Genomic DNA, 13,632 nt, shown 5'->3' with positions numbered 1-13,632 from the left:
AAGATGTATTTTACTTATTTGTCTTGTTCATATTCTGCCTTCTTTGAGGATACATAGATAGCTCCAAAGAATGTAAATTTCATGAGGTCAGAAATTGATCTCTTTGCTCACTGATGCTTCCCAAGGATCTAAAATAGTGTTTATTACATAGCAGTCTCTCAATCATCATTTTTATAATGAATACATGTATGAATAAATGAAAGAATTTAAACCAGATTGTGGTGGTGTATAGCAAAAAAATAAAGAATATTTAAAGAAAAATCTGAGGTGGGAATATAGATCCCTGCTTATTCTGTCTCTACTTGACTTTTCCTGGAATTTAATTGATGTTTATTATTGCCCTTTAATTACCTGTCAAATTATTATCATATAGCTTTGTCAGGCTGTTAGCTCCAGTATTTAGTTTTTAAAGCTGGGCTGCTGAGTCTGGTTGTGCAGGTTGAGCTCTGCACAACATTATAGTCTGTTGTATAGTGTCGTGGAGAGTTGTGCAGTACACAGCCTTTACAAATGAGCTCAGACGGTCTATTTGGAAGTGGCCCTTTGACGTGATACCTGTTATAATATGGAATATTGGATGAAATGTTGTGACTCAAGATCCACATTCATCTGGACCCCTACCAAGGAAAAGGGTCTAAAAAACACCCGTTAGCAATGGAAATTTACCTGTCTTCATAAACCCGTAGGTAGAGGACAACAAAATATAGGCTGTGTATGTGTATCCCCATGTTATAATGTGTATATGTCTATCCTGGTGTGTAGTGGGTGATATTGGGGGAAGGAAACAGCAAGAAAGAAAAAAAATATGGTGCTGAAACCATTTGGTGAACAGTGGATGGAGAAATGGATGTCTACATGATGCCCGAGTCTCACCCCAGATTGCTTTTTGGTAAAAGAGAATTGTGGCTTTGTAAAAGAGGGATTTGGCCATTTCACCTTGATCTAATCTTGCCGTCATTGACCAGATATTGTGTGTCTCTTGTATACAACATCCTCTTTCCCTAATTTCCAGTTTATAACAATATTATTGTTTTATATAGTCAGTTGTCCTTTGAAACATTTGGTTTACCCATATATTTATCATTTGTTTTTTTTTTGGAATCCCCTTTTGCATCTCAGCCCTTCCACCTGGAATCATTTTCCTTCTACCTGATATATATCCTTTAGAATTATACTTTATGATATAGTAGCCAATTCCCTATTTGGCTATTGAGCACCTGAAATATGACCAGTCTGGATTGAGATTGTCTGTAAGTATAAAGTACACATTAACTTTCAAGGAACTTAGTACAACAATGTAAAATATCTCAATAATTTTTTTCTATTATTACATGTTGAAATGAAAATGTTTTGTAAATATTGGGTTTAAAAGACTACATTATTAAAATTGCTTTTACTTTTTTTCTTTTAAAATATGGCTACTAGACCATTTAAAGTTATGTATGTGGCTCACAATATATTTCTATTGGTAAGCTCTGCTTCAGAATTTTCTTTGGTGATGGTCTAATGGTCAAAAATCCTCAATCTTTGTTTTGTATTTTGCACTTGTTCTTGAGATCTTTTTTCACTGGATATAAAAGCTATGTTGAGTAATTTTCTCTCATCATATTGAGGATATTATTTCACTGTTTCTGGCTCCCATTTTTACAGTAGAGATGTCAATTAATATTGTCATTCCTTTTGCAGTAATTTGTCTTTTAGCTTTTGCTGCTATTTGAAAAATTTTCTCCTGGTCTTTACTTTTTTCTTACATTCTTTACATTTGCTTATGATGGATTTAGATATGAATTTTTAAAATTTATCCTGCTTAGGATTTATTGGTTTTCTTGAAATCTGTGAATTGGTTTCTTCTGTTCGTTCTGGGAAATTATCAGTCAATATCATTCCACATATTACCTCTTTCCCATTCTATTTCTCCATTCTCTCTGAAATTCCAATTATGGCTATGTTATTTTTATTTTATCTTCTATGTTTTAACCACTCGTCATATTTTCCATTGTTTTGTCTCTTATGTACATACTAAATTAATTCTTCTTAACTTTTAAATATTTTGCTGTTACCTTCTTCAGCGCTGTTTAATTTTCTGGTTCAGTTCCTCAGTGGAATTTAATTCTGATGATTTTAGTTTTAGATGTCCAATTTGATTCGTCTGCAAATCGGCTTATTTTTTCTAGTTTCTTGTTCTTTAATAATATTTTAAACACTTCTTTTATTTATTTAAATATTTTAAACCAACATGCTTTTTCATATTCTGTATAAAATGATTCCATATCTGAACTCTTTGCAGGTCTGATTTTGTTGTTTGCTATTATCATAGACTCTGCCTTAAGGTACTGTCTTTCCTTGTATATTTTGTGATGTTTGACTATGAACTGTTCATATTCCTTGAAAAAAAAATTTTTTTTTGAATCCTTTGAAGCCTCTCTTGAGCACTGGTCTTGTTCAAGAAGGACATTTGCTGCTATAAGGACCCCAGAGGCACGGACAAACCAGTGGGACAAATGTAAACTAAATTCTCTTTAGCTTTACTTTTTTGGACCATAAGTTTGTGAAGATTTTAGACCTCTGAAAGGTTCAGTTTGAGGAATAAATTCTCATTCTTTCTTCATTGTTCTACATGGTTTCAGAGAGGTGATTTTTCCTGAAGTCCCTTAGTGGGTGAGGGAGTTTATTTCTGTTCCTCTCATACTGATGTATGTTTAGGACTTTGGGAGCCCACTTTTTATATGGTCAGTCTCCCGTAAAATTTCCCATTTTATTTGAGCTCTGTCTTCTGTTCAAAGCAATGTGTGAGCCTGTGAAAATAGAAGCTTAAGGTCACCTGGATTCAGTCAAGTGCCTCAAAACTAAGCCAGATTTAATTCTCTGCTTATCTCTCTAGGTTTTCATTTAGTTTTTGTTTTCTGGGGATTGCTTACTGTTTTATCAGTTTATTGAGTATTTAAAGTTGCATTTAAAAATATCCATTTTATCCAGCATTTGTAATTGTTTTTGCCAGAAGGGTCAGTTATGGTGTTTAGTCCATCAAAACACCATAAATGGTAGTCGTTTGTTTAAATTAAAAAATCAAGTTCAAAGAATAATTTTCAACTCTTATTCATAGAAAGCAATTTAGCTAGCTTTTGTATCCCCTGTCTTTCTATAGTTTATTCCCATACAGTTATTCCTAAGTAGTTATCATTATATTTTTAAGCAATGAAATCATCCTTGTGATTTCTTTGCCCTGAATAAATTTTAAGATTATACTTGCAATTAATTATTTGGTTATTTCCATGGTTATACTTGCAGTTAATTATTTGGTTAAGTTGTTTTCTATACTGACACCAGTGCCTTTATGTTTTGACCTTTTACTTCTAGAATTCTCTTTCAATTTCTCCTTCAATTATAGAATGTAGTTCAGAACATTTTTATCAAGGGTACATTTTGGTATTTTTGCTGTATCCTTGCATGACCAGGAAGGTCTTTCTGTTGGTTTTATTTGTGAAAGAAAAGTTGAATAAGTTTAGAATTTTGGGGTTCTGTGTTTTTAACCTTCAAAATCCTGCAGACATTTCTACATTTTCTTCAGGAATTTACACATGTGATGAAGACTGAGGCACACTTAAATTTATTCCTTTCTAGGTAAACTTTTCTTCTGTTTATAACTTCTTGTATTTTTTCTTTATCCACATTAAAATAGTCTGCCCTTTCATGTCTAGGCAAGGTTTATATTTCAGTAATTTACCCTGGAACATGGTTAACCTAGTTTTTTATAGACTTAGTTCTCCTACTTCTTTTAGTTCTGAAAATTTTTCTTCTCCTTATTTAGTTCTTCCCTCCCTCCTTCCCTCCCTCCCTCCCTTCTGTCTTTCCTTCCTTCCTTTCATACTTCCTCCCTCCCTTTTCTAATATTTCTTATTTGTTTTTTTGAAACACTATAATTCTTAGCTTGGATATTTATTCTCTGTTCTTAAAATTGTTCTTTTTCCTTTCATAATTTAATTTTGTCCTCCTGTCCTCTCTGTGGAGTGATAGCTTTGAAGTTTGCTTTCAGTATCATTGTTCCGGTTTCATTCAGTGTCACTTCTGTTCTACCCTCCAATGGGGATTTAGGTTTTTTTTGAACTGTTGGATTCTCTTGCAATTTTTTCTTACTTAAACTAGTTTGTTCTGTATATTTTTCTTCATTTAATCCTATTCCTCATTAAAGCTGACTGTTTCTGTTTTACAGAGGCCATATTTTTTATATCCTTGGTTACCACAAAATTTTTTTCTAATTCTTCTAGGACTGATTTTATTATTTTTTAGAGGTCTATTTTTCTTGCGCATTTTCATGCCATATGATTGACCTTTGTTTTTTGTTGCAGTATTTCTTCATGGACTCGCATTGATTTATTTGTTGCTCATTTATAATTGAATATGTAGTTCTATCCAGGCATGACATGGTCTAAAAATCAGAGAAGGAGTTATAAATAAATGTAAAGTATTTAAAGTTTCCATTAGGACAAGTGTTTTCAAATGTGGTCTACAGTTTCCTAGACTTCTATAAGGGTATTTCTGGGCAGCCTCAGAGGTCAAGAATGAGCGCAGACCCTCCTATCTGAGTTCTCCCACCACTGGAAACAGAGCAGCTCTACTTTTACTGTCTTATACATCAAGTCTCTGCATTAGAAGTCATTTTAAGGAAGGTACTATCTGTTTAAGATATTTCTGGAAATTACTGTTTTGATGGTATGAGTAATGTCTTAGTTTAAGTTGGTCATTTGGAAGCTTCACTATCTGTTTCAGGATATTAGGATACCAGAAAGTGTGAAAGCTGAAGGAAATGGGTCTCAAGAGAAAACAGTTATTTAATAGCTACCTAAAAGGATGAAAAAAGGGGCAAATGACCTAAAAAGGTGAAATGGATGTAAGTTACTTTAATAAAAATTAGCCAGCTACCATGAGGAAGTGTTCAACTAAAATGAAACATGATTTGCATGTGAACTCAGATAATGAGTGGGTCAGTTTAGGAATTGATAAATTTTAGCCTGTTTTCTGTCTACTAACTACTTTGTGATAGGGTCTAAAATAGAGCTGTTCTTCCACTTAATGCACAAGGATGTTGAGTATTTTTCTGTTAAGGGGACACAAAGACACTGATTGGCTAGGTCAGAGTGGACAACTTGAGAATGTCCACACTGGGGAGATCAGTGGACATCAGTGAGCCTGAAGTCTCAAACTGGAACACTAAATCTAACGGACATCCAATTCCACTAAGAAAAGAGGTTTTCACAATGGAGTGCTTATTATGTGATGAGGATTGGGTAGATTGAAAGTGTAAGTGTTCCAGTTTGCTTAAGCTTCTGGAATGCAATATATAAGAAATAGGTTTGTCTTTTACAATGGGGATATATTCGCTTAAAAAATACAGTTCTAAGGCCATGGAAATGTAAAAATTTAGGTATCAACAGGATGATACCTTCTCTGAAGAAAGGCTATGGTTTCTGGGACACCTCTGTCACATGATGTCATAGTCAGGTTCATGTGTCAACTTGGTCAAGTGGTGGTACCTGTCTGACTGGTTGGGCAAGTGTTGGCCTGTCTGTTGCAATGAGGACATTTCATAGAATTGAATCATGATTACGTCAGCTGTATCCACAGCTGATTCCATTTGATATCAGCCAAGGGGCATGTCTTCTGCAATGAGTGTTGCTTAATCTAATCACTGGAAGCCTTTTAAGGAGGATTCATAGGAGATAGGCTCTCTTTCTTCTTCAGCTGATAAGCCTCTCCTGTGGAGCTCATCCAGACCCTCCCTCGGAATCGTCGGCTTCACGGACTGCCCTGTGGATTTTGGAACCTGCGTTCCCACAGTCATGTGAGACACTTTTTTTTTTTTTAACTTTTTTTATTAATTAAAAAAATTAACATACAAAACATTAAGGTATCATTCCATTCTACATATACAATCAGTAATTCTTAATATCATCACATAGTTGCATATTCATCATTCCTTAGAACATTTGCATCGATTTAGAAAAAGAAATAAAAAGACAACAGAAAAAGAAATAAAATGATAACAGAGAAAAAAAAAGATTTTACATTCATACCCCTTACCCCTCGCTTTCATTTACCACTAGCATTTCAAACTAAATTTATTTTAACATTTGTTTCCCCTATTATTTATTTTTATTCCATATGTTCTACTCTTCTGTTGATATAGTAGCTAAAAGGAGCATCAGACACAAGGTTTTCACATTCACAGCATCTCATTGTGAAAGCTATATCATTGTTCAGTCATCATCAAGAAACATGGCTACTGGAACACAGCTCTACATTTTCAGGCAGTTCCCTCCAGCCTCTCCACTACATCTTGAACAACAAGGTGATATCTACTTAATGCATAAGAATAACCTCCAGGATAACCTCTCAACTCTGTTTGGAATCTCTCAGCCATTGACACTTAGTCTCATTTCACTCTTCCCCCTTTAGTCGAGAAGGTTCTCTCAATCCCTTGATGTTAATTCTCAGCTCATTCTAGGGTTTTTCTCAGTCCCTTGATGCTGAGTCTCAGCTCATTCCAGGATCTCTGTCCCACGTTGCCAGGAAGGTCCACACCCCTGGGAGTCATGTCCCACGCAGAGAGGGGGAGGGTGGTAAGACTGCTCGTCATGTTGGCTAGAGAGAGAGGCCACATCTGAGCAACAAAAGAGGCTCTGTTGGGGGTGACTCTTAGACCTAAATTTTAAGTAGACTTGACCTATCCTTTGTGGGGTTAAGTTTCATATGAACAAACCCCAAGACTGGAGGCTCAGCCTATAGCTTTGGTTGTCCACACTGCTTGTGAGAATATCAAGAATTCAACTTGGGGAAGTTGAATTTCTCCCCACTCTCACCATTCCCCGAAGGGGGCTTGCAAATACTTTTCCAGTCACTGATCAAATCACTCGGGGATTCATCGGGGCATCACTCTGGACAAACCAACAAAATCTCATGTCCTACCTGAGATTCCACGCACTTATGACATTCAATCAAACTATCTACATGAGTTATATTAGGAAATGCTCTAGTCAAAATAAAAATTTTGTAACACATAAACATTTTTTTGCTTTAGTCTCACACATGAGGTGACATTTTAAAGTATTATCATCTGTTTTCAGCACCCTGCAATAATGACATTCCTTTGTTCTTCCTCATGCAAAAACATTTTTAAAATTTGTACATTGTACATTTCACTATTATTATACACTCTAGGCATTCCTAGATTATACCATCTCAATCTTTAACATCTATCTTTCTTTTTGATTTCATTTATGTCCCCAGTCCTCCTTCCTCTATCATTCTCACATGCAACTTCATTCAGTATTTTAACATAATTACATTACAGTTAGGTAGTATTGTGCTGTCCATTTCTGAGTTTTTATATTCAGTCCTGTTGCACAGTCTGTATCCTTTCAGCTCCAATTACCCAATATCTCACCCTATTTCTATCTCCTGATGGTCTCTGTTACCAAGGAAATATTCCAAGTTTATTCACTAATGTCAGTTCATATCAGTGAGACCATACAGTATTTGTCCTTTTGTTTCTGGCTAATCACACTCAGCATAATGTCCTTAAGGTCCATTCATATTGTTACATACTTCATAACTTTATTATGTCTTACAGCTGCATAATATTCTATCTTATGTAAATGTCACAGATTGTTTAGTCAACTGTCTGTTGATGGACATTTTGGCTGTTTCCATCTCTTTGTAATTGTTAATAATGCTGCTATAAACATTGGTGTGTAAATGTCCATTTGTGTCCTTGGCCTTGTGTCCTTTGAGTAGAGACAGCATATAGATGGGTCCTGTTTTTTAATCCATTCTGCCAGACTATATCTTTTGATTGGAGAGTTTAATCCATTAACATTTAGTGTTATTACTGCATGGGTAGGACTTTCTTCTACTATTTTGCCTTCTAGATTTTATATGTCATATCTAATGTTCCTTCTTTTTACCTTTACTCATAGTCTTCCTTTCTACACTCTTCTCCACACCTCTCTCTTATGTCTTCGTATCTGTCTCTAGTGTTCCCTTTAGTATTTCTTGCAGAGCTGGTCTCTTGGTCACAAATTCTCTCAGTGATTTTTTGTCTGAAAATGTTTTAATTTCTCCCTCATTTTTGAAGGACAGTTTTGCTGGATATAGAATTCTTGGTTGGCAGTTTTTCTCTTTTAATAATTTAAATATATTACCCCACTGTCTTCTCGCCTCCATGGTTTCTGCTGAGAGATCTGTGCATAGTCTTATTGGGCTTCCCTTGTATGTGATGGATTGCTTTTCTCTTGCTGCTTTCAAGATCCTCTCTTTCTCTTTGACCTCTGACATTCTGATTATTAAATGTCTTTGAGTATGTCTATTTGGATCTATTCTCTTTGGGGTATGCTGCACTTCTTGGATCTGTAATTTTAAGTCTTTCATAAGATTTGGGAAATTTTCAGTGATCATTTCATCCATTAGTTTTTCTCCTCCTTTTCCCTTCTCTTCTCCTTCTGGGACACCCACAACACGTATATTCATGTGCTTCATATTGTCTTTCAATTCCCTGAGTCCCTGCTCATATTTTTCCATTTTTTATCCCATAGTTTCTGTCTCTTGTCGGATTTCAGATGTTCCATCCTCCAGTTTTGAAATCCTATGTTCTGTCTCTCGAAATCTACCATTGTAGGTTTCCATTGTTTTTTTATCTCTTCTACTGTGTCTTTCATTCCCATAAGTTCTGTGATTTGTTTTTTCAGACTTTCAGTTTCTTCTTTTTGTTCTTTCCTTGCCTTATTTATATCCTCCCTCAATTCATTGATTTGGTTTTTGAGGAAGTGTTCCATGTCTGTTCATACATTCTGAATTAATTGTTTCAGCTCCTGTATGTCATTTGAATTGTTGGTTTGTTCCTTTGACTGGGCCATATCTTCAATTTTTCTAGTGTGATTTGTTATTTTTTGCTGGTGTTTAGGCATTTAATTACCTTAACTAGTTTATTCTGGAGATTGCTTTCACTTCTTTTACCTAGGGTTTTCTTGCTGGATGAATTTGTTGTCTATCTGTTCTTTGACATTCAATTCAGCTTTATCTGGACCTTTAGCTTAAGTTCTGTTTAACAGAGGAGAATTTTTCAGTTCTTGTTTTCTTATTTCCTGCCCTGCTTGTGTGGTGCCTTCCCCCCCACACATGCACTTAGTAGGGTCTACTTAGATATTATATACCCCAGCCAGATTTTCCCAGACCAAACTGGCCTCCTATCAGGAGGAAAGAGTCACCTGCATCGGTTTTCCCTGAGGGTGAGACCCAGCAGGTTGAAAGACTTTCCTGTGAAGTCTCTGGACTCTGTTTTTCTTATCCTGCCCTGTGTGTGACGCTTGTCTGACTGCACGTCCCACCAGCATAAGATGATGTGGTACCTTTAACTTTGGCAGACTCTCCCTGCTGGGGGCGTGGTGGAGACAGAGGAGAGGTTGTAGGCTTGTTTTAATGGCTTCAAATTACCAAGCCCTGGGGTCTGAATTCCTTGATGGAGGGATTCCACCTGAGTTGGGCTTCACCCCTCCCCTGGGGAAGGCACACAGGCTCCAGACAAGCCCCCAAAAGTGCTCACTTCTGCCTATGCTTGGGGCAGTTGCAGCCTGAAAAGTCCTGCCGCTGTATCCAGAGGCAGTCAAGCCTTTGTAGATACACAGCCACAAAAACCTCTGTTTCCTTATTTTTTTTCCCCCCTTTTTCTGTCAGTCCTGCCCCCTTGGAACTGGGGCAAAAATGAGCAACCTCCACTTTGATCAGGTTCACCTAAGCTGGGGGCCTATTTTTCATACTCAGAATTTGTTAATTAGTTCCACATTTGGCGTTTGATTGTGCCCAGTCCCTGCTGCTGGTAAAGTCCTTTCCTTTCCCCTCTGGGAAGCGGTCTGTGGGGGAGGGGCGCTGACTGCTGCAGCTTTGGAACTCACGGTTCTGGGGGGTGCTCGCAGCCAGTCCAGCTGGTCCAGACTGGGGTACACTGTGTGTCTGGTCACTGACTTGGCCCTAGGAGCTGTTCTGTACTGTTTCTGGTTATTTAGTAGTTGTTCTGGAGGATGAACTAAAACGCGCATGTTGTTAAGCTGCCATCTTGACCCAGAAGTCCCCATGTGAGACACTTTTATAAATTTTATATTTGCAAGTGTTCCCTGTTGATTCTGTTTCTCTAGAGAACTCTAACTAATACAACTGGGTACCAGAAGGAGTGGTTCTTAAGAAACAGAATCACCACTTGGCCAAGTTGACACATGAACCTGACCATGGCACCCCTTGTCAACTTGGCAGCTATACATATCACCTTAAACCATGTCTAATTTCTAAATAAAAAACAATAAAACACACATTTTTTCTTTCACCTAACAATACTCAATTGTCCTGCATATAACTGGAAACACATTAAATCTCTCCGGAATAGGGTGCAAGTCCTTGGGTAATATTTGTTCTTAAGCTTGATATCTAACAACTTAAATAGTATAACAGGAACAAAACAGCATTACAGCCCTCATTTCTATAACTGACCATGTGGTCATAGTTCATATTTATTGATACCTTCTTCCACTACCCATTCCATGTTCCCTTTACGCTCAGCAAGCACTTCAGCTGGCCGTGGTTCTTTGCCTGGTGGGGTGACCCCAAACCTTCATTATTGAAGTCTCAGAGCCATTGGTAGTCCTGCCTAGATTGGATTGTTGCAGTTTTCAATTGATTTTAAAAACATTGGTAGTACTAAAAAATGCCCTAGGGGATCTCCAATATTCCAAGAAAACTCTTCTTTATCTCCATTGTGTAGCTGCACTCCTATTTCCCCCTGATAATCAGGGTCATCACCCCAGACAATAATGTAATCCCCTTCTTGGCTTGTTGATCCAGGGGCATGAGTAGCCCAAAGTGACCAGGTTCAGTCTTAGATTCCAGTTCAATGGAATCATTGTTGTTTCTCCTGGTGGAAGCACATGGGATGGCACATGGCCATTGTCTGCTGGTTCTTCTCTTCTGGGTTCCTGGCTTCAGGGGCTTCCTCTCTCAGCTTTTGTATGTCCTTGTCTTTTAGCTTCTCTGAGCTCTCTGGGTTTCATCTCTTAGTTTCTGTGTCTCTTTCTGTCTTTTATCCTCTTACAAATCACACAGTCACATTACGAAAGCTTTATCATTATACAGTCATCTTTAAGAAACGTGGCTACTGGAACACAGCTCTACATTTTCAGGCAGTTCCCTCCAGCCTCTCTGTAATACCTTAAGTAAAAAGGTGGTATCTATTTAATGCGTAAGAATAACCTCCAGGATAACCTGTCAACTCTGTTTGGAATCTCTCAACCATTGACACTTTATTTTGTCACATTTCACTCTTCCCCCTTTTGGTCAAGGAGGTTTTCTCAATCACTTGATGCTGAGTCCCAGCTCACTCTAGAATTTTTTTTCCCATGTTGCCAGGAAGGTCCACACCCCTGGGAGTGATGTCCCACTCATAGAGGGGGGAGGGCAGTGAGTTTGCTGAAGGAGGCCCTCTACTGTGTGTTTTACTAGGTCAGGTCCCATTGTGGAAAGATCTGAGCCTGTCCTATTGCCTGTGATAGGTGGGCAATTTGGCCTAATTTGGGGGTACCTATTATATTAGTAATCCACCTATCTAATAGACCTAAAGCCATGTTTTTCCACATAGACTTTATTAAAAATAAAGAAGGTTTGGGGCCCTCATTTGCTTATTTCTTTATTTCTTTCAGTGGGTTTAGAATTTAGGTGAGTTCCATTTTATTGGGTATCTCCAACCTTCCCCAAATCCATGATATATGAAGAAATTAAAAATAATATGAAATCTGAATGTAATTATGCAAGTCTAAATGCATTATGTAAATACACATCTCCCTCCATTTACCTGCTGATATTTTTTAATGCAAAAAAATATGAGGCAAATATACACCATAATTTGTGTACTTATTTGTACCTTGTACACAACTTGTTTTGCTAATGGTTTGTTATGGTATAGTGAAAAGTTGACATTATGATGTATTCTGCCATTATGGTATAGTGAAATAGTACAGAAGGCTACTAATCAGAGAAACCTTAGTATAAATAATATTCTAACACTTAATAGTTGAGTGACCTTAGGTATTTTACTTGGCATTCAGAGCTTTAGTTTGTTTGTTTTTTCTGACAATGAAAATAATAATACCTGACTCTTAATTTTGTACTGATAAAATGGTATACTTGGAGGAATTGCCATGTAGTAGGAACTCAGAAGTAGGCTTCCATCTCTTTTTCCATGGAGCCAAAGAAATAGACCTACTGAGTTTCACTGTAACTGCACTGTTTATACTGAATTTGGATGTTCTCTAAATAATATTCTGCCATATTGAGTAAGAAGATTGTTATACTCTGCTTCACTTCCATTATCTCGGGTAATGTGTGTATGTGTGTGTTTAATGGTTTACGAAGGTGATGGAATATAGGATATTTATCTGTCAAACAAATTAGCTGAATTCATTTATTGCCCTTTGTGCATGAAAATTGCATGTGTGGACTAGGAAAACAGATTAAAACTTTGGAGCACAAAAAAAATCCCTTTAAATTGATCTGGAATTAAGTTGGATTTAGCTGTGTTTCTTTTTTATGCCAGTAGCTTACAAATGCTTTAAGTTTGTAATGTCATTTTCTCCAAACTCAGAATTAAAGTGGTTGTACTTAAGGTAACTATGTGTTGAAAAAGTGCCTATGCCACATGGATTTGCAGAGCCCTTGCATAAACTTTGTTTTTCAGGGCACTTTGTTTCACCATGCTCCAGATGAATCCTCAGCATTGGATAAGGGGCACCAGTTTCAGCACCCTGCAGGCGCAGCATTCAGTTGGGGTCAGATGAAAGGATTTTTCACATCCTCCTATTTGTCACCACCTGTGACAAACAACGTCTCCCAGGGCAAGTCAGTCGGCTAACAATTTGCTGATTCCTTCTGTGAAAAGGTGAGCAAAGCATTACAAATTGCCAGGCCAATAGAATGGCTTTCCCTCTCTGTCTCTCTCAGTCTCTCTCTTTCTCTCTCTCCCTGGCCCCTCCCTGCACCAGCCTGCAGAAGTGCCTGGAAATATCCTGAAACCCCAAGAGGGAGTGAGAAGATTCCGATGGACTTTTCTCTGAGACACAAGGCAGTCACATAAATGGCTCTTTTATTTAAGAGAGAGAGAGAGAGAGAGAGAGAGAGAGTTTTTTTTTTAATTTTTTATTAATTAAAAAAAATTACAAGAAAGAAACACAAACATTCTTAATATATGCTCATTCCATTCTACATATATAATCAGTAATTCACAATATCATCACATAATTGCATATTCATCATCATGATCATTTCTTACAGCATTTGCATCAATTCAGAAAAAGAAATAAAAAGACAATAGAAAAATAAAACGAAAACAGAAAAAAAAAATTTTACATACCATACCCCTTACCCCTCCCTTTCATTGATCACTAGCATTTCAAACTAAATTTATTTTAACATTTGTTCCCCTTATTACTTATTTTTATTCCATATGTTCTACTCATCTGTTGACAAGGTAGATAAAAGGAGCATCAGACACAAGGTTTTCACAATCACACAGTCATATTGTGAAAGCTATATCATTATACA

General features: G+C 36.9%; 1 long non-coding RNA gene across 2 annotated transcripts in view; it reads left to right on the top strand.

Annotated features, from left to right (window-relative positions):
* The window catches only part of LOC143667517 (uncharacterized), a 108,421-nt gene that overhangs the window by 32,618 nt on the left and 62,171 nt on the right, over window positions 1-13,632 (top strand). For both annotated transcript variants that reach the window (XR_013168080.1, XR_013168078.1), the window contains exon 2: window positions 12,770-12,970. This is a non-coding gene — a long non-coding RNA (uncharacterized LOC143667517). The remainder of the gene's footprint in view (window positions 1-12,769; window positions 12,971-13,632) is intronic.

The sequence above is a fragment of the Tamandua tetradactyla genome, chromosome 2, assembly GCF_023851605.1.
Source record: "Tamandua tetradactyla isolate mTamTet1 chromosome 2, mTamTet1.pri, whole genome shotgun sequence".
In the NCBI taxonomy this organism is placed as follows: Eukaryota; Metazoa; Chordata; class Mammalia; order Pilosa; family Myrmecophagidae; genus Tamandua; species Tamandua tetradactyla.
Note: the sequence above shows the minus strand (reverse complement) of the source record. Positions and strands in the feature narration are given on the sequence as shown.